At 36.1% G+C, this 21,639-nt stretch overlaps 1 long non-coding RNA gene across 1 annotated transcript in view; it reads right to left on the bottom strand.

Annotated features, from left to right (window-relative positions):
* The window catches only part of LOC106006010, a 285,724-nt gene that overhangs the window by 1,483 nt on the left and 262,602 nt on the right, over positions 1-21,639 (bottom strand). The window contains exon 4 of the long non-coding RNA XR_006609110.1: positions 1,109-1,265. This is a non-coding gene — a long non-coding RNA (uncharacterized LOC106006010). The remainder of the gene's footprint in view (positions 1-1,108; positions 1,266-21,639) is intronic.

Raw genomic sequence — 21,639 nt, 5'->3', positions numbered from 1 at the left:
TGGACGACTGCCTTCAGCTCAGGTCATGATCCTGGAGTCCCGGGATCGAGTCCCGCATCAGGCTCTCAGCTCCACGGGGAGTCTGCTTCTCTCTCTGACCTTCTCCTTGCTCAGGCTCTGTCTCACTTTCTCTCTCTCAAATAAATAAATATTAAAAAAAAAAAAAAACACGCACTGTAGAAGCACTAATGGTTTCTGAGCGGGTGTTATATTGGGAACCATGCATTAGAAAGATTAAACATGCTGCATAGATGCTTTGCAATGAGGAAAAGAGAAGACGTGGAGGGAAATAAGGCTGAGTCAAAATGCCTGAATCTGAAATCTATGTGTCTGGGAGAAGAGCAACAGCATTAATAACTCCAACTGCTAAGATTTAAGGACAGATGTGATAAAACAACATCTCAACTGACCACAGTTTAGAAATACACTAATTCTCCTGTTAAGAAATGTAGTTGTCTGTAAGAACTTCAAATATTACATTGTTTCCTCAAAGGTGCACATTCCAACCTAAGAAACTACTTATATGCACAATTAAATAATCAGTGTCTTAATAACTCAGCTGTTTCCATATGCACCTTGTTTCTTCCTGGTTTTGATGAGGTTGCATGTAATGCCATGAATAGTCAATTATGTGCAATGCTTATTATATAAAGCACTCCATGGTTAAACTAAGATACCACTGTGTTACCATGGAATTTAGCTCTCTGTAACACAGCATAAAAGCAGAATTAAAATGGGACTTAAAACCCATCTATTAAAAGTCTCTTTACTTCTTCTACTGATACTAGTCTCCACAAATATATTTTTAATAATCAAAATACATATTTTTCAATAATAAAAATTAGAATTAATCAAACAGTTGAAGATCAAGTATTAATTCTGAGGGTTGTTTTCCCATAGATATAGATCTTTGAAAATTATAAATGATTATCTAGTTACATCAGCAACAAATCAAAGGTAAAAACTTCCATTATCAGAAAAGGGTCTTTTCCATAAGAGCTAATTACATCTATTTTCTCACACAAAAAAGCATACCTAGTTATGGACAAATGTGCTTCTGATAGTTTTTTCAGTGGAACTGATAAATTATGGATTAGGTTCAGCTCACCTTCTTTAGATCAACAAATGTCTAGAAATCTTCCAAATGCAATAATCAATTGGAATGCGTCTGAAGAGTCTGACATTATCTCTTGACAAATTCCTTTGTTCTCTTCTGAGTTGGCATGATGTATGCAGCTTCCACTTGTGTCTAGAGCAGACATTTCCTGGGAGGTGAGAACAGACTGAAGCATTAATGCATTGTCCAAGTTTATTTTGAATTTGACATTGGAATTCTTAAATCTTAACAAAATTATTACATTTTCTAAGGCTTACTTTATTATTTTCAAAGGAAGGCAGGAATTACTTGAATTACTCTAAGAAATCTCAGCAGAAAGTATTGAATAAAAATCTAATAAACAATTTGAATAGATAGGAGTGTGGGTAGTTTCTCCATAAGAACAAAAAAAAATCCATTCAATCACTAAAAATTCAATACTTTCATGGTCACTAAAGTCTTCTTATTTTCACGGTTCTTCCCACACTATCCAAATTACTATTTCTGTTGACAAAGTACTTCTGCTGCCAAAGCATATCCAGTTGCTTAGCCATCTTTATTCTTTCCTTCTTCCAGCTGCCATAAATATATTGTTTGATCCTATACCTTCATTTAGGTTTATATAAGAGATCTGTAGGATTATAGCAATATCACATACTTCTGGATCAATGAAGGTGACTCCATAACCCCAAATGGAAAAAAAAAAAAATTGGTGTGTGTAGAGGGAGGATAGCACACTTGTAAATACCATACCAAAAGACAGTCCAAAGGTGACCTTTAGCTGGAAAATATGACTCTTTCATAATAAGAAATTGGAGTAGCCCTGGGGATTTAACCACAGGAGAAAAACAGGGCTAATATGATAAAGGACTGTTGGAAGCAAATTGGTACTGAAGCATTTGCTCCCTATGGGACAAATGCAGACTTGTCTGATTTTTGTGGCTACCACTGAGCCTACTTCTGGAAACAACACCTAATAAATAACCAGTCACCTGCCAGTTATGTCCCCTTGACCTAAAAAAAATTTAACCCCCTATGACAATGGTTTTCTACATTAGATGCATATTAAATACCTAGGGAGCTTCTAAAAGATATCTTGGCCTGGGAGTTATAGAAAACCAATTAAATCAAAATCTCAGGATGGAAGTTGGAGCACAGTTTGGTATTTTGCAGGATCTCTCTGTGGTTGAGAATCACTGTCCTAAAACCTGAGGTCACATGCATCCTCTTCTGGTCCTCGTCACCTCACCAAATCATAATCCTGCTCTAGTGGGCCACCTATGGCAGTCCAAATCACCGGATGCCTAAAGCCCACATCTCCAGCTCCAGCCCGACCATGGCTTTCTGCCCCCAAGATACTGGGGCTGATGATTGTGTTTTGATACATACTTGTTAAAATCAAGAATAGGGAATTTACCATGGTCACAGCATAAGAGGACTGAAAACAAGTCATTCTGAAACAAAGAAAGCAAACAAATACCAAACAGTTCATGCATAAGGTTGTACAACAGAGTAGGAATAAGCCTTATTAAGGCAGCATACTATACAGAGTGCAGAAACCAGAATCGTTGTACTCAATTGTGAGGAAGGCTCACCCTAATCCAGAGATCCATCTCTAATAATCCCTGAAGAAGCTATTTAATGCAAGATTTTATAAAGACAGATATTGATTGACAGTGACTGAATGTGTTCAGTGAAATAAGAATATTAAGACTGCTCCATGTAAGCACACACATCCAACATACACATGTGATGTAATTTTGCTACCAACTCTTAGTTTCTCCTAACTAATTGTTGAATCCCTTAACCTCGTGAAAGCAAAGTAGCTGCTTCTCATGGGCCAACCCTCCTAGGCAGATTAGAAATGGCAACAGGCAATACACAGCTCAGGGCGACGGTTGGGCCATGCTGGAGTTCAACGGGAAGCAAATGCTCCCCCCACCCCCATCATCAATGCCTGCTATGGATGCAGGAGAGCATACATTAGCACCTGTAATGTGCTTCCTAACTCTGTCTTAGTGACGTGTGGATGCCCAACACCCATGCCCCTGACTTGAACCTTCTGGATTGTCCTCCCCTATCCAGTTATCTGGTTCTCTTTAATTTACTGATCCCTTTTCTGAAGCCAAGAGTCCTAATAAATCCATACCATCTTACGAGGCACAGGTACTCCCTCAAATCTTGTATTTTATACTAAGAGCAAAATAAATTTTTCGTTTCTCCTTATTGGCAAGAGTTTAGACTTGGAGAGTTCTTAATAACTGCTTTTGTTTTTACATTTTTTTTTTTCTATTTTGGATGGAGGCAGACTGTAGAGGGCTTGAGTTCTAAGGATTTTTTTTATCTTAATTTAAAAGATCTGAAGAGTTTTTTCTTTCTCTTTTCCTAATATATTCTGGAAAATGCTGTCACCAATAACATATTTCCCAGAAATAGCCTTGTTTTCTTTTTGCAAAATGCTCGCTTCCTTGCTCTCTACTTGGAGCTGACCTGCTGTGGTGGGAAGGGAATTCTATTCCGCTCGGGGTGTGAGTGAGAAAAAGCAACATCCAATTCAAGATGAAGTGAAAAAGCCTTCACCAGAAGTCAGGGACCCTGTGCAGTTTTATCTTTGAAGCAAATAAAAACTCTGCTTTTAATGCTTTCATACCTACTTAGACTAAAGTCAGATTATCATGAAAACCATGCCCTAAATGCCTCCAACATGTTTATTCAGCTATTTCAAAAGCAATCATTAATTTTATATAATATGATTTCTTGTCAGTATTAGCCTATTTCTTGGCCTCACATATAAAATCTATGAGATGAAAAGCTGATTAAAAATATAACACAATGGGGCACCTGGATGGCTCAGTGGGTTAAAGCCTCTGCCTTCAGCTCAGGTCATGATCCCAGGGTCCTGGGATCAAGCCCCACATCGGGCTCTCTGCTAGGCAGGGAGCCTGCTTCCCTTCCTCTCTCTCTGCCTCTCTCTCTGCCTACTTGTGATCTCTCTCTCTCTCTCTGTCAAAAAAATAAATAAAATCTTAAAATATATATATAATATATAATATTATATTATATATTATATATATAATATATATTATTATATATATAATATATATATATAACACAATGGCTGAATTTCAGAAAATGTCATAAATTAAGAATAGAACTTAAAATGAAAAACCAGAGCATACTATTTGGCATCTAAATATGCTGTATCCTGTTTCCTATAGGATTTTTTTGTTTGTTTGTTTAATGTCCTTAAACTCATACAAACGCACTGCCTTGGTAAAGAATTTCAAGTCTTCCATATTCTAAATTAAATTTAGGGAAGTTTTAAATATATTTATGATGTAGAAAGAAGTATATCTTAATTAAGATGTCACAATGATGGAAATATTTTTAAAATCTGAAATTTTTAAATAGACAAAACTATGACAGTATTTGTCAAGAAAAAAAATAGAATGGGTACAATTAAATAGTATTAGGAACAATAAAAGAATTCATAATATAGATAGAGTACAATCTTTAAAAAATCATAAAGTAGTAGTAGGAGCATCTTTATGCTAATAAATTTGAAAAAATAAAAGGAAAATTGCCGAGTAAATTACAACTTAACAAGCTAAACTGAAGAAAGGGAAAACATGAATTGATCCAGAATCATTTAAGTTTTTATAAAAATTTATACCTTCTGGATTTCTGCTTAATAAAAGACACCATTAAGATCATAAGAAGAACAAGTCACAGAAAACAAGACTGAAAAGTCAAGTCACAGTATGGAAGATATTTTTATAAATATAACCATCAGGGCCACAAACTAAGAACATGCATGTGTATATATGTAGGATATGTATATATGCATGCGTGTGTGTGTAGTTACATATGCCTATAATTCTTTAGGAAAAAAAAACTGATAGGAAATGGATAAAATATTTGAACAAATATTTCACAAGGGAAGAAATTAAAAATAATTCATCTTCACTCATGATAAGGGAAATGCAAATTAAAACTTCAATGAAATAGTACTACACATTCACCAAGAAATTTAGAAGACTGATGATAGGAAGTAAGGACAAAGATGTGAAGCCACTGGACTACTGTACTGTTGCTGGGATTATAAACTGGTTTAATTGCTATGAAAAACTGGCAGTACCCACTGAAGTTGCCCTAGGCATTCCCTGTGACTCAGAAATTCTGCTCCTGGGCATAGGCCCAATGGAAGTGTATGTGTATGTTTATAAAAATACTAAAAGAAATCTCCTAGAACAAATATTGGAATTATTCAAATATCTATTAATGATAAGAAGGATGAATGTTATACTATATCTGCACAAAGGAACACTACCCAATAATCAGAGTAAATGAACTCTATTGTTCACGCAATAACATTGGATGAATTTTATAAATGTAATATTGAGCACAAGAAACTAAACACAAAAGAATACACAGTACATGATTCTACTTGTCCAAGGTTTTTAAAATTCATCTACAGTGTCTTAAAGAAAATTTTCGTTCAACTTTGAGAATGTACACACACGTGTGTCTAAACCACCCTGGGCCCTGGAATTTTGTATAACCCATTCTGGCTTGTTTGAGTCCTGGGTTCCAGTGAGTAGTAAGGTGAAACATGATGGTGGCCACTGGCAAAGAAGTTTCTAGTCCAACTTCTGAGCCACCAGAAATCTGAACTTAAAAAGTTCCCTGATTTTGAATGCCTCTTTTTAAATAGATATCAAGCTCTTTTAGTTTCTGCACAAAGAGAAACGGGATTTATACCTAAATGATACTTGCCAGGCAAGCAATAAATTCAGCTATTTTCCATTGTTATTTACAAATCCTTATTTCTTTTCACTTAACAGTTGGTAGAAGTCAAGATCTGGTGGCACTTAAAAAAACAAAAACTTATAAGTTATGCTTGTGGGATGCTGGTAATATTCTATTTCTCAGTGTGTGTTGGTTACATACCTGTGTTAATTCTGTATAAATTCTTTGAGCTATACTTCTGTGATTTGAATTATAACATAATTCAACTACATACACTTCAAGAAATATGGAATTGTGTAGCAGTTAAAAATGTCTCAAGCAAAACATAGAAAACCTACCCTTCAAAAGCACGCTAGGCTGAGATGGTTTTACAGGCAAGTTCCACTACACTCTTAAAGAACAGATAATCCCTAACATCGTACCCCTACTCATTTCTCTCCCTCAGGTTAGTATAACCTGCATAGCAAACACTAGACTGTGAGGGAAAAAAAAAAAAAGAAAGAAAGAAAAGAAAAGAAAGAAAAAGAAAAAAATACGTTATAGGCAGATCTCACATATGACTATGACAAAATCTTTTTTAAAAATCTAAGTTTAGCCGAGAAATTAACAAACAAGGAAGACAGAGGTATTAGAAACAAAAAACAAAGTAAATAAAATTCATATAGCCAAAATTGGAATTTACATTCAGTATATTTAATATAATGAAATGTGGCCCTGTGTAACCTCATGTAATTCAGATACCCATGCTGATAACATTTTAATCTCAGAAATATCTAAAGATACGTGTAAGGGGCATCTGAGTGGCTCCGTCTTTGGGCATTTGCCTATGGCTCAGGTCATGATCCCAGGGTCCTGGTTTGGAGCCCTGAGTCTGGATGCCTGCTCCTCAGGAAGCCTGCTTTTCCCTCTCCTACTCCCCCTGCTCATGTTTCCTCTCTCTGTCAAATAAATAAATGAAATCTTTTTGAAAAATAAAGACACCTGTAAATCTTGCACAACACTTTTTTAAAAAATCTGATTTCTCTATTACCGAATTAACCTTTTCCCTAAGAAGCAGTAAAAGATGAAAAGCATGGAGGGAGTGGGACAAGGCTTGATTACGCTCTGTGTTCTCCAGTCACCATCCTCCCAAAGACAGCAAAGGCTGCCAAGGAGGCTGGCCTCTCCAGATCAGAGGAGAAAGGTACATGTGCCGAGGCACAGTGGTTCCTGGACTGTGGCCCCCAGACCAGCAGCTACAGCACCACCTGGAAACTTATCAAAAAAGGATATTTTTAGATTCCCAAAGTAAGATATATCAAATCAGAAGCTCCCTAGATGTTGTGTTTTAACAAGCCATTCAGGGGATTGTGATCCATTTCAAGTCTGAGAAAGGGGGTCCTCAGGTCATAGTCCCTGTAGCAAATGGGCGAGCTCTGCACACGCTGCCCTTTCTTTCTTTCTTTCTTTCTGTCTAGTCCAAGAGACCAGACAACTGTGAGGAAGACAATGGTGAAAGGAATTGATCCTCCTATGAAAGCAATATAAATTTTAAAATTTCAAATTTTACATAAATTGTAAACAGAAGTAGGGAGAACTGATACCATGTTCAGCTTTTCTAGATAATGTGAAAATGCTGTGAAATATAAAAACAACTTATGTAAATGAACTCTGAGTTATCTGGCCTAAGACTCTTTGAAGAGCAACTTATAATATTTTTTTAAACTACATAAAAATATACAGCAATTATAGAAAACAAGATAAAACAGATAAGCACACAAAATGGAACAGTAAACCTGCAATCCTGTCACTCATAAATGATCTCTTTTAAATTATTTATAAATTAATGTAATAATATATCTTAATAACTGGTAGGGCAAATTCTATGTCATCATTCTTTCATTTTATAATTTTCCTAACTACATTTATCATAATACTTTGGTGCATACTCTTCTAGTTTTAAGTTAATAATGATATCATACAATACCTATGATAGTTTACCTATACCATTTATTACCATTCATTAAAGAATGCAACATATATATATATATATAACTTCTTCTATAACACATTTCTCTGTAGCATTTTAATTATTGCATATCACACTACTTGAAGATATCATAATTTATGCAGTCTATTGTCAAACATACAATATTCCCAATCCTTTAATGCTATAATGAACATTCTTATAGCAAATACTTGCACATATACTAAAAGTAGAATGTTAACTAATATTTTTGTTTATTTTTCTCCTGTGTGTGTCTCTCTCTCTCTCTCTCTCTCACACACACACACGCGCACAACTGCTGTGGGTTTTTTTGACATTTTATCAGCATTATATGTCTTTTGTTTTTGTTTTTTTAAAGATTTTATTTATTTATTTGACAGAGAGAGATCACAAGTAGGCAGAGAGGCAGGCAGAGAGAGAGAGGAGGAAGCAGGCTCCCCGTCGAGCAGAGAGCCCAATGCGGGACTCGATCCCAGGACCCTGAGATCATGACCTGAGCCGAAGGCAGTGGCCCAACCCACTGAGCCACCCAGGCGCCCCAGCATTATATGTCTTTTGATGCTAAACAATGGGTATTATCTCCTTTGAGCTTTTCTAAGTTGATGTAAAATTGAATGTGATACAATTTTTGGTTCTATTGATTTAAATATGAGTATGGCTGACTAACTAATGTATTTATTCATTGGCTATTTCTCTTCTTTTGTGAATAATTTATTCATATACTCTGCTTACATCCCGATCTTCTAAAAGTTATTTTTTTTTACATTGCAAAAGTAATATATATGTAGATTCTTTCTTTAAAAAAAAAAAAATCAAACAAGCAGTCTAAGCAGAATAAAAGCCCCCTTCATGGTCCCACTCCACCTCAATCCCACTCTCCTCCCCAGAGATACCCATTGTTTATAATTTGCTGTGTATCTTCATTTATTTATTTATTTATTTATTTTTTATTTATTTTTAAGAGAGGCAGAGAGAGGGGGATTGAGGGTGGGGGGAGAGGGAGAATCACAAGCCAGCTCCATGCCCAGTGCAGAGCCCAATGCAGGGCTTGATCTCACAATCCTGAGATCATGACCTGAGCCAAAATCAAGAGTCGGACACTTAACCAAGTAAGCCACCCAGGTTCTCTCCTGTGTATCTTTTAGTCACTTATTCTCACCATTTACACATATACTTATATATAGCCCATTTTTTACAAGGTTTGAATCATACACAGAGCTCTTTAACTTGCTTTTTTTTTTCTTTCTCAATATGTCTTGGGAACTTTTCCATATCTGTACACAGTGGAATATATCCACCATAATTTTAAAAAGCATTCTTCTACAGCTCAATGTTTCAGTTACTTAATGTTTTAATGTAAACAACATCTCCATCCTTTACAAATAATCTTGTGCATGGAACCAGTCTGTTAAATATGACTCATCAGAGTAAAATAAAAAAATGATTTTTTTCCTGTCAGTCACATATGTATTCAAAGCCCCTCTGAAGGACAGGATTTTATTTTATGCATGGATAAAAATCTCTGTAAAGCATTTATTTAGTCAGTCTGCTAGTCACTTTAGTTATAACAATTGCTCCTTAATGTGTAGCATGCTAAGCACTCTCCAGATTTATTCTTTCCATTTTCATAACAAGCCTAGGAAGTAGGCATTATGATAACATCCAAAATTGCAGATGAGGAAACTGAGGAACAAGGATTGTACAGGGCTTGCAGAGCTAGTCAACAGTGGAGTCAGGCTTTGAATCACTGAAGATTCATTCTAAATCCCACATTCTTAACCACCACACCTAACGCCAAATTATAAAAACATTCTCCTTTTCTTTTAAAATTTGTACCATTTTTACTTTTCACATCTAGACCTGTAATTAATCTGGAATTGACTTTTGCATAGTAAGAGATAGGAGACATAGGGGATTGAAAATGTCCCCCCAACTGCACACAAACCTAAAAATTTAAATGTGATCTTATTTGGAAATAAGAGTCTTTGAAGATATAATTTAGGAAGGATTAAGGTGAGATTAAGGAGATCATACTGTATTAGGATGGTCCTAAGTCGAATGAGAGAGTCTATGAAAGAGAAAGGACAATATGGACACACACACAAAAGCAACAAGAAGGTTGTGGTAGTGATTGGAATGACGTATGTCTACAAACCAACGAACCCCAAAGATAGCTGCCAACTATCAGAAGCTAGGAGAGAGGCATGGAATGTTTCTTCCTCAAAGCCTCCAGAAAGAACCAACCAACACCTTGCTTTTGGACTTCTGAACTCCTGAACTATGTAAAAAATAATTGGTTTTAAGCCACCCAATTTGTGGTAATTAGTTACAGCAGCCCTAACAAATTAATACAGGGACAATATATTTTTTTTCAAATAGACATAAAATTGACCCAGCATCATTTATTGAAAAGCCATACTTTACCCACAACACTGTATTGTTACCTTTCTCATAAGTCAGGCAACTCAGTTGCGGTCTCTTTCTACATTCCCTATTCTGTTTCATTCATTCTATAGCATATGATATTAATTACTATAGTTTTATTCCTGTAAACTATGTTCTTTAGCTATGTTTTTCTAAAAAGATTTGTTTTTTCCTTATTCTATTCATATCAATATAAATTTTAGGATCAGCTTAGCAACTTCCATTAAGAAATCTTCAATTGAAAGAGGACTGGCATCTTTACAAAACTGAACCTTTCAGCTCATGAACATGAGACAGTCCCATTAGTTTATATACTTATTAACTTATCTTAATAATATTTGTAGATTTCAGTATAAAGAGCTTACACATCTTTTGTTTTACTAATTGTTCTACATTTGATCTTTTCTGGTATCATGAATGGTGTTAAATAAATATTCATTCTCTACTAACATATTACTTATAAGCACAGAAATACAAAATATTTTCACGTATTATAAAAGGCAGAGTATAAGCAATATAGTCAATTATATTGTAATAGTATGGTATGGTGACAAGTGGCTATACTTGTGGAGAACATAGCATAATGTATAAACTTGTCAAATCACTGTGCTGTACACCTGAAACTAATGTAACATTGTGTGTCAACTATATATACATACAAAGATAAATGTAGAGTATAAAGACAAAAAAGAAGCTATTAGAGAAGGATGAGTTGCCCTCATTTCTCCTTGCTCTTCCAATGACCTCCATTGAAAGTGAGCCTCTATTATTATCACAAATGTGCAATAAATTGACCCCAGGAGCAATTTTTTAGTTGACAGTACAAAGAAATAATTGTTTCTGAACTGTAATGTCAAGCCTTAAAATCTATTCTATGTATGAGATTATAATAATCATGACTTTTGAATCATATTTCATATTTAATCTTTAAGCAGTTCTTTCTCTGATGATAATGTTCAATTTTGATATCAGCTTTGGTTGAATATTGATTTTAACTGCAGGTTAAGATTCATTGATTAATTCATTAATTTAAAAAGATTAATTTGACCTTACATTATATTCTAGTCACTATAAAATTAAGATTCTATTACTGGCCTGATATTGTGAGATTCGCCATCTCCTATTCACATCTTTTGCCCTGGCATCTAGCAATATGTCTATCCCATGGTAGTTACTAAAGTATGTTCTATTTGTTGAATAAATAACTTCATTAATAAAAATAGATATTTCCACATATTGATTTTATATCCAGGGACTTTGCTAAAAAATTTACCTCGTGTTAAAAAAAAAAAAAAAGAAAAGAAAAAAAAATTCCTTATGAAATTTTCATAGTTCATCTTGGATTCTCTTGGATTTTCTATGAATATGATCATGTTACCATTGAATACTGACCATTGTATTTATTTATTCTCAATCCTTATAGTTTTTACATTTTCTTATCTTATTGTCTTGGCCAAAACTCCATGATGAATGAAAGTGGTGCTACAGGGCAAATTTGTCTTGTTTCAGCTCTTCCCCCAGCTCAGGTCTAGTATGGACTGAACACCAGCTCACGGGCTTTTCTTTTCCATGTTGAGGCAGAGGATGAGAGAGAAAGTATGAGAGAGGTCTGGCTGGCTTTGTTGTATTTTACCAATGGATTGCCTCTCACCTGATCAGAGCAGATATTCAAGTCAGATTCAAGTCTCCTTCAAGACTCCTGGGCATTGAATATCTCCCCTGTAGTCTCTTAAGGCTGGAAAGCCTCTCCAGCCAACCTCTGGTTTTCCTGTACTTCCACACAGATTTCCTCTGTTTGGCTCTCATCCTCATCCACCTTCCAGGAAGCCCATTTGGATCTAGTCTCTCATTGTTCTAAGCCAGCCCCCTTCCCATATGTGCTCTATAGAAAGCATCCATGCAGCTCTGGTATCTTTAAACCATGAAGGGCCAGAGGAACCATCTGTTCTCACCCTTCAGCCATCAGCCAGCCTTTTTCTCACTTTAGGCTTTTTTGGCTGTGGATCTAACACTGGTACTGTAAACCTCATCATTTCTAGAGGATACGGGTCAAAAATCTAAGTGGTTTCCTTGAAGAATTTCTCACTGGGTTTGAATTAAGACAGATGCATGCAGCTTCCCTCACCCACAGCATCAAGGAAGAGAAGATCCAACAGTCCTCCAGACTCTTTAAAGACTCTCCATCCTCACTTTATTTAAAGTAAGTATTGAGCTCAGAGCAACCAATTTTCAGTCCTCTACTTCAAAAGTCTTTCATCTTCCCTTGGAATACTTGTGACCTTTTTTTTTTCTTTTTTTAAATCCAGCAGAAACTAAGAAGAAACAGTTTTATTATTGTATTTTGAGCACATGTAAACATTTGTCCATTTACATAATGAGAAGTTTATATTTTGGGGTTTTATAAAAATTCTTAATAATTAAGAATATCTAGCCATTTGTTATAATGTCAATATTCTCCCAATTTAATATGTCATCCATTCTTATTCTCTGGATTATGAGACACTCACAGAGTAATTTAGCTTAAGACATCATAAGCAAAAATTTATATTCAGTTATTACTTACAAAATAAATTATGGAAGAGTATTTGTAAAGTTAAGTAGACATCTAATGACACATGTTGCTTTGTCTGAAGATAAATACCATCATATTAAACCACTGTATCTTGGACTTCAGCTCTTCACTATATACATCTTAACATTTATATGTGTGTGTGTGTGTGTGTGTGTGTGTGTGTGTATGTATTTATTCCTGGGGACTTGTATACTTCTTCTCCTGCTGTGGTTGAAGAAATCTCCAGTGTTGACCACTGGTGTTTTATCCTGAAACACTGCCTAAAGTGTCTTGATTCTTAAACTATAAGTACAATACTTAGACCTTATATGGACATACTATTCATTAGAAATACTATACTGGGCAGAGAAAAAAAAACAAAACAAAATAAGCTCCTCTGTATTTATATTCATCAACTACAATGGAAGTTTCCATTTCCGTGGTAGCCATGCAAACAACATCTCTCTTGCATAAAAATGTTCTCACTCCAAAAAGACTTAGCAGCCCACATGCCTAGGCTGCATGAAGTCACCTAATTAGCCCTTCTCTTGCTGTAATTCATGGCAACTTTGCATGTTCTTCTCCATTGAGAACTAATATTACTCCATAAATTAGTCCTTGCCCTTCCAGCTGGGTCCAAGTTGAAATCTTACTTCAAAAGTCTTCTGAAAGGGAAAGAAAATCAAATCTTCTGTCCTTTGCTTGTTAACCTTTTAAATATACATTAACATAACAGAATGCACTGTTAAATAGTCTTTTTTTATCCATTTGGTTTCCTCACACCCTAATTAGGTCAATCCTCTGATGGTAGAAAACTTAAAAATACGCCCTCAATTTGTCAGTTTACTTTTATTATTTTTAGAAAAGGTCATTTTCTAAATTGCATTAGAGTATACATTGAAAGTAATTCATTGCAACATAGTTATCTACATATCTCATTTCAAATAATTATGTCTTTGGGGTCAGGGCAAAAATGAAAGGAAATGAAATATTTCCTCTGTTGATGCTATACTTCCAAAAATATACAATAATATTTCTAACACAAATAAAAAAGTGCATGTATTCAGACTCTGTGACTGTCCTACCTCTCTGGATCTTCCTGCTTTGTACCTTCACTCTCTAAGTGACTTTGTTCACCCCTGTATCCCATGAAAATCTCTTCACATTTATATCTCCAGGCCAGATGCCTCATCAGAGTTTCACACCAATATATAATCATAATTTTTTCTTTCTTTGAAACTTCCAGGCAATGCCAGTTCCTTCATTTCCGAAACTGAATCCCTGCTTCGGCCACACTAAAGGGGTCTTCCTCAGAGATTACCCATCTCAGCAAAGAACTTTGTCTCAGTTCAGACTGTCATAACAAGACTTAGGCTGGGTGGCTTAAACAACAAACATTTATTTCTCACAATTCTAGGAGCCAGAAAGTCCCAGATCAAGATGCAGACAGACTCCCTGTGTGATGAGGACCCACTTCCTGGTTTGCAGAGGATTACCTTTTTGCTATATCATCACAAGGTAAAAACAGAGAACATCTCTTTAGAGTCTCTTCTTATAAGGGCATTAATTCTATTCACAAGGCTCTATCTGTCTTTATGACATAACTACTGTCAAAGGTCCATCTTCTAATATTGTCACATTGGAGACACATAGGACTTATGAATGAGGGGGTCAAGTTCAATTCATGGCAAACCCCGAATCATCCTTGTTACTTCTCCTTCTCTATGTCGATTCAGTCACCTCCTAAAAAAGCTCTCAAGTCTGTCCCTTTCTCTCCAGTGAACACTGCGGCCCCGGTGTAAGCAACTAGCATGTCTTACCAGGAAAACTCACAGATACCCTCCTGATTGCCCTGTTGGCACCATTACATTATTCTATACACAGGAGTCTTCACTGATATATATATTTTTTAAAGATTTTATTTATTCATCAGAGAGAGAGAGGGAGAGAGAGTGAGCACAGGCAGACAGAATGGCAGGCAGAGGCAGAGGGAGAAGCAGACTCCCTACCGAGCACGGAGCCCGATGGACTCGATCCCAGGACGCTGGGATCATGACCTGAGCCGAAGGCAGCTGCTTAACCAACTGAGCCACCCAGGCGTCCCTTCACTGATATTTTTCAATGTGAATCTAACTGTGTCACCTCTAGCGTTATCTGAACACCTTTGTGGCATCCTTTTTCTCTTTAGAATAAAGATGGAATATACTTAGGTTCCTTATGACCTGAATTCTAGTCTCTCTCCGTAGTCTTACTTGAGCTACTCTCCTTTCTTAAAATCAGTGTCACTTTTTTTTTTTTTTCATTTCTGACAACATTTTAATCATTATCCCACCTCAGAGCTTTTTTACATACTATCACCTTGACTTGGCACTCTATATCTACCCATCACTCCCTTCACCCTAACAGATGACTCCTATGGTGATAGGGTCCTTCTGGAAGGATTTATTGTCTGGACCACCGGGAGTACTACTGACAGACACCTTCAACCTTGAGACTATTTGGGAATTGCCTCAGGGGCAGGAAACTGCCTTGCCCAAGGTCGTGCTTTTCTTAGAGAGGCCCACAACCAACAACTGAGTGAGGCAGAGTAAAAATGGACAATTCTGACAAACCATTTTAGCTCCAGAGCTTTCTATGTGATCAGATGAGGCCTGCATCGAAGCCTAACCTCTCCCTCTGCTGAATCCTGTTCCTTTCCTTTCCTTCCATAAATGTAGATTTATGGAATAATCTGTATAATACGGAATAAATATAGATTTACCCACTAAACTGCTTCAGAGTCTGCTTCAAAATACTCCTCCTACAGAGGTCTGCCTAGCTTCCTTATGGAAGCTAGCTAGTTAGCTGTCTATTAATTTTTTAGGGCTATCAAAATAAATACTCATAAACTTGGTGACTTATAACAACTGAAATGTATTCTCTCACACCTCTGGATTCTAGAACTCTGAAATAAGGTTTTGGCTGGGCCACGCTTTCTCTGAGTGTCATCAGAGAGAATCCTACCCTGCCTCTTACAGCTTCTGGTGGTAGCTGATAATCCTTTACAACCTTTGACTTATAGACACATCCCTCTAAGTTCTGTCTTTATCTGTGCGTGGTCTTCTACTCTGTGTATCTGGGTCTCTGTGTTCCAATGTCCCTCTTCGTTAGAACACCACTTACATCAGATTTCAGGTCCACCTTAACTCAGTATGACTTCATCTTAACTTGTTGATGTCTGTAAAAATTCTATTTCTAAATAAGTTGCATTCACAGATTCTAAGAGTTAGGACATCAAGATACCTTTCCGGGGACATAATTCAACCCATAAGCTCAATCACTGAAGACACAGTTGGATGTAAGTAACATACATTGCAGTAGATATTGGTCATCCTTTCTAGTTACCAAACATTTCTGAACAATTTCTTGCTATTTAGGGTATTTTCCTAAAACTCACTATAAGAGTCCAATGTATATTTTCCCAGCCTCCTTTGCAGTAAGGATAAAGGCATGTAACTTCTGTCGTCAGAGACCAAACATAGATCTGGGAGTCAGTGGTACAAAGAAACACGCTGTGTAAAGAGTCTATTTGGTAAAGAAGGTAACAGGGACATCCAATTTCCAGGGGCAGGAGCATCAGAGTTTAGATACTGTCAACTCTAAACCCACAGTGGGTACATCCAAAGACAGCACCCAAGGTGTCTTCAGTAGACCAAGTGTGGTAGGATTTGGGGTCCCGATGTGTGATTTCTGGCCATCCCAGAGATTCAATAAGGTTTATAATATTCTTTTGAAGCTATCTTTCTTCTTAAACTGCCAGAGTTGGAATGTATTATCTGCAACCAAGGCCCTAACTTATATAGAAATTCACCTTGAGTTTATTTAGATAAAAGCAAAAAAGAGGGTGATGAAAGTAAATTTATTGGTTCAAATCTCTGTAAGATTTGGGAGTAGAGTCAGACTCTCATATGCCAAATGCTCTCAGGAATTTCTATTTATTTTATCCCTTCTCTTATCTCTGCTTTTCTCTGCATCAAAATTCATTTTTTCAGGTTGATTACCCCCATTGGAACCACAATCACCATCAGCCCCTACACTCACATGCTGGGTTTTGAGAGCACAGAGAAAAGAGCTGCTCTTTGCCAGAACCAATTTTATAGATCCAGGCAAAGTCATTTGATTACCCAACTTGAGTTACATGCCTTTACCATGGATCGATCAGTTTGGTCAGGAAACTGAGTTACTGTGAATTCATTCCAGTTACTGTAGCCAGGGAGGCAGGTCATCCAAATCCCTTTAAGAGCACATGCCAGAGCAGAGAATGGGAGGAAAGAAGCAGATTCCCCACTGAGGGGAAGGTTTGAAGGTAGGGAGAGAGAGTAGGTAGCATAAATATGTCCTCGGGAAAATCATTAGTAACCTGGCTGTTAGGCAGTTTGCATCTACTCTAAGTATTTTCAGTGTTTACCCATAAAGTTTTATCTATGTTTACAAATAATGACAAGCATTACCTCTTTAAGACTTCATTGTAGTTAAATAATTCATTCTATACATTATAGATTCTAAATGTATATTCTATGCATTCTATACACAAACCTTTCTGTTATAACTGCTATATTACCAGTGTCTTAGGGATGCAGCAAATAGAATATAGGGATAAAATGACATTTACTAAATAATCAAATAAATAAGTAAACGATATTCTGACTCAAGGAATGAATCTAGGGCATTCTATTAGGCTAACCGAGAGGTAGCATGAATTTATAAAAGATATTTGTGACTCTTCAGCCAATCTATACTTTATCTCATATCATATAGACAATACAATGGGATAAAAACAACCTTGAATTAAACTAATTCTACCTCTTACTAGTTATGTGGATTTAAACAAGTAATTTAACTTCTTTGTGATCTAAGTTCTTTATATAAAGAATATAATATTAGGGATCCTTGTAACAATTATAGCACATAAATAAATGCTTTCTTTTGTTATTATATTCACCAGATCCTATTGTCTACTAGGTATTTTTATAATCTTAATACCATAATGACACCAATATGCCTCTGCCCGCATATTGCCAATGCTCTTGTATTGCTCCAGCACATCTATACTCTCTTGAAAGAAATTAAGACTCAGGACACATGTATGGCTTAGTCAGGTAAGTGTCCAACTCTTGATTTCAGCTCAGATCATGATCTCATGGGTCATGAGATCAAGCCCTGCATCAGGTTCCATGCTCAGTGGGGAGTCTGGTTGAGATTTTTCTCTCCCTCTCCCGCTGCCCCTCCCCCTCTCTCTTTCTTTCTAAAAATAAATAAATAAATCTTTGAGGGGGAAAAAAATGGAACAGGTCTCTTCCTTAAAACAAAAAACAAACAAACAAACAAACAAAGTAAATCTTCCATAAACCAAAAAAAAAAAAAAAAAGATTTTTTTTTTAACCTCCATTCAACTTTGGGATTGGAAGAAGAAAAATCAAAGGAATTTTTGAATAAATAACAAATTATTTTCTCTTATTAGTGTTATTTTCTTCTTTACAGCTTTAATCTATTGATTCTCAGTTGGAGCTCTCATTGCAGTGGAAGGTGGAAGACCACGGGGAATTGAGAGAAATTCATTGAGATAAACAGGCATAGCCTTCCATTTCTCATTCCTAAAGTGAGAAGCAGTAATGCACAATCTCAAAATGGAATCCTCCAAATTATTTCTATAGAACCAAATTTACAGGTATACTTAGCCTATGTATACTCATTGTATATATATATATTTTTTAAGATTTTATTTATTTATTAGAGAGAGAGGGAGCGAGCGAGCACAGGCAGACAGAATGGCAGGCAGAGGTAGAGGGAGACGCAGGCTCCCTGCTGAGCAAGGAGCACAATGTGGGACTCAATCCCAGGACGCTGGGATCATGACCTGAACCGAAGGCAGCTGCTTAACCAACTGAGCCACCCAGGCGTCCCCATTGTATATTATTTTGATAATCAGAGTACAGCCCTTGACAAACTAAAGTATTCTCATTTCTAGGGAGAGAACTAACAATGAATGAAGAGGTTGATTACTAGTCTCACATTGGAAGATACAACTAATGTAAACCATTTAGTGAGCTTTCTGAAGTTTAACAAAACTGACCACTAGTTAGATTCACTGCCTCGCCCCCACCAGCAATACTGCTTTGAGGAAAGAAAATAAACAAACAATAAAACAATCCTAGAATTCCTGCCCAGAACTTTTCTCTGCAAAAGAAACAGGCTGGTAAACCTAGGTGTAGTTGTATAAGAAATAAACATACATGAAATGTGTAATTAGTTTGTAAGTCTGTAATTAGAGTGTTTGTAATATTTTCTATCTGAAGGACACACAAAAAATACTTACAGGGCTAGAGATCTGTTCAAGTTGTTTTTTTGAACTATCATTTTAGAAATCTAAAAAGGGCTTTAGGGTTCATCTTAGAATGCTACCATCTGCTCTTATTATCATTTCTCTATACCAAAGACTACATTGTTTCATATGAAAGTATAATCTTGTCAGAAAATGAGTTATAAAATGTTAATTTCTGATCTACTTCCCATCTTATTATGTAATTCTAACTCTAAGCCAAATATATAACTAACAAATGACTTCACAAAATGAAAACATTCCCTTGTCAAATTACTCTTTTATGGGCATTAAAAAGAAAAGCAGATTGCATTTGTTTTGCTGAATATTTTTTAAGAGTAATAATTCTATATACCTCCTTGGAAAGATGAAAAACATTTTTATCTACCCCATCATCTGAATATGTACTTACTTCTTCTTACTGCAACATCTTCAAGTTATTAACCATAAAATAACTTTCATTCTTGTTTTTAGAGACTGTAACTCTGCCATACGGTAAAGTTGTTCATTCATCCATGTATTTTTTTATTTATCCAGCAATATGGTTTTTAGCACCAGTGATACTGTATACCAGGTATCAACATGTTTATTGATGAGCAAACACACACCTGCATCCTCTCCTTACAGATCTCCAAATGCCTGGCCTACCCTTCCCTTTGAGTTTTCTTCAAAGACAACTCGTTGGTCACTACATCAAAGGTACTGCATTAGCACTCTGTCATATTAACCCTCACTTACTGATTTTACTAAGCAAATTCCCATCAGAATGTACAATGTTCGACCTGTACCCCTGGGGATAAAAATATATGTTTATAAAAAATAAAAAATTATATTAAAAAAAAAAGAATGTACTATGTTCATTCATTTCTTTGCATAGTCATTGTTCATACTCGTAAGTTCCATGAGAACAAATGGCCTGCCCAACCTTGTTTGTTGCTGGGTCACTGATATCTTAGAGGAAAAACTGGCATCTAACGTAAACAATAAATAGTAAATACATGAAAAAAATTCTATTTGCATAGATAGATTATTAACACACATATATGTAAGCTCAACTGTGCTAAGTGTTACAAAAGAGTTGAGCACAGTTTTGTGTGTTTATGTTCTACAGGAAGGTTTGACCTTACTTATCTAGCCCTGATGAAGGCCATCCTAGTGAAGTCATGACTGAGCTCAGGACTTCGGAGAAGTTAAATTCAACTAGGTAAAGAGGGTAACACAGGTGTCTCCAAGCTTGGAGATTATAAAAGAACAATGCTATGGAAATTAAAAGATGACCAGTGTAGCTGGAATGAATGAGATGAAAGATCGAATTGCTCAGTGGCTTCTCACTTTTTATGAGCATGGTCCACAGTATGAAGCCCATTTTGTATCATGAATTGTGCACATACACACACATACTTACATATAGAAATATAAAAATAAATTGAAAAAGTTATCCATTAAAGAATTTTATGATCCAATAATGCATCACATGCCTAGTTTGAAAAACTTGAACTTGACTAGCCATATGAAGGATTCTCTCTTATCCTAAGAGGCCAAGAAGAAACTTTTTGAGATACGTATATATATATTTTTTTAGTTATTTTATTTATTTGACAGAGGGAGACACAGCGAAAGACAGAGCACAAGCAGGGGGAGAGAAAGAGGGAGAAGGCTTCCCACTGAGCAAAGAGCCCAATGCAGGGATCCATCCCAGGACTCTGGGATCATGACCTAAGTCGAAGGCAGCCGCTTAACGACTGAGCCATCCAGGCACCCAAAGATATGTATATTGTAAAAATTGTTTTGCTGCAGTGTGGAAACTAGATCAGCGTAGGAGATGGATCTCTGTAGAATGGCTAACACTTCACACAAAAGCTAATGGAAGCAGAGATCAGGAAATAGTAGGACAACAGGATAATAAAAGAACAAATCTGGTAAATATTTAGGAGATAAAAATCAGCTCAACTTGGCCATGCACTGCATATGAAGAAGTGAGGTATTATTAAGGACAACTCATAGATTTCTGTCCTCTGTCCTGTATGGGTGATGGTAACACTCAGGAAATTTGGAAACTCTGAAAGAAGATCCTATTTAATGGTAAAAAGATATGTTCTGTGTTTCCTGTGTTGAGTTTGAGATGTCTTTGAGACATCCATGTGGTGATTTTGGAAAAGAAAAACAAGAACAGTTGGGTATATGGGTCTACAGTTCAAAGGCAAAGTCTGGACTAGAGATCTAGACTTTGGAGTTCTCTAAAATTGAAATCACAAATGTGGATGAGATCACACGGAGAAGTGAGTCAGCAGAGGACAGAACCAAGGACAGAGCCTTATGAAACCTCAACATTTAAAATTTAAATGCTAAGTGGAAGAAGATGAGCTTGTAAAGGAGAGTGAGGAATGACTACACAGATAAGAAGGGGGAAAAGAATACAGAGCAACGGAAGACAAGAAAAGAACTTATTTCAAGAGAATGTTCCATTTTATTTT

Source organism: Mustela putorius, unplaced genomic scaffold (genome assembly GCF_011764305.1).
Source record: "Mustela putorius furo isolate JIRA1106 unplaced genomic scaffold, ASM1176430v1.1 tig00003834_pilon_pilon_pilon, whole genome shotgun sequence".
NCBI classification, from domain to species: domain Eukaryota; kingdom Metazoa; phylum Chordata; class Mammalia; order Carnivora; family Mustelidae; genus Mustela; species Mustela putorius.
The sequence above is the reverse complement of the archived record's forward strand: the minus strand, read 5'-3'. Positions and strand labels throughout refer to the sequence as shown.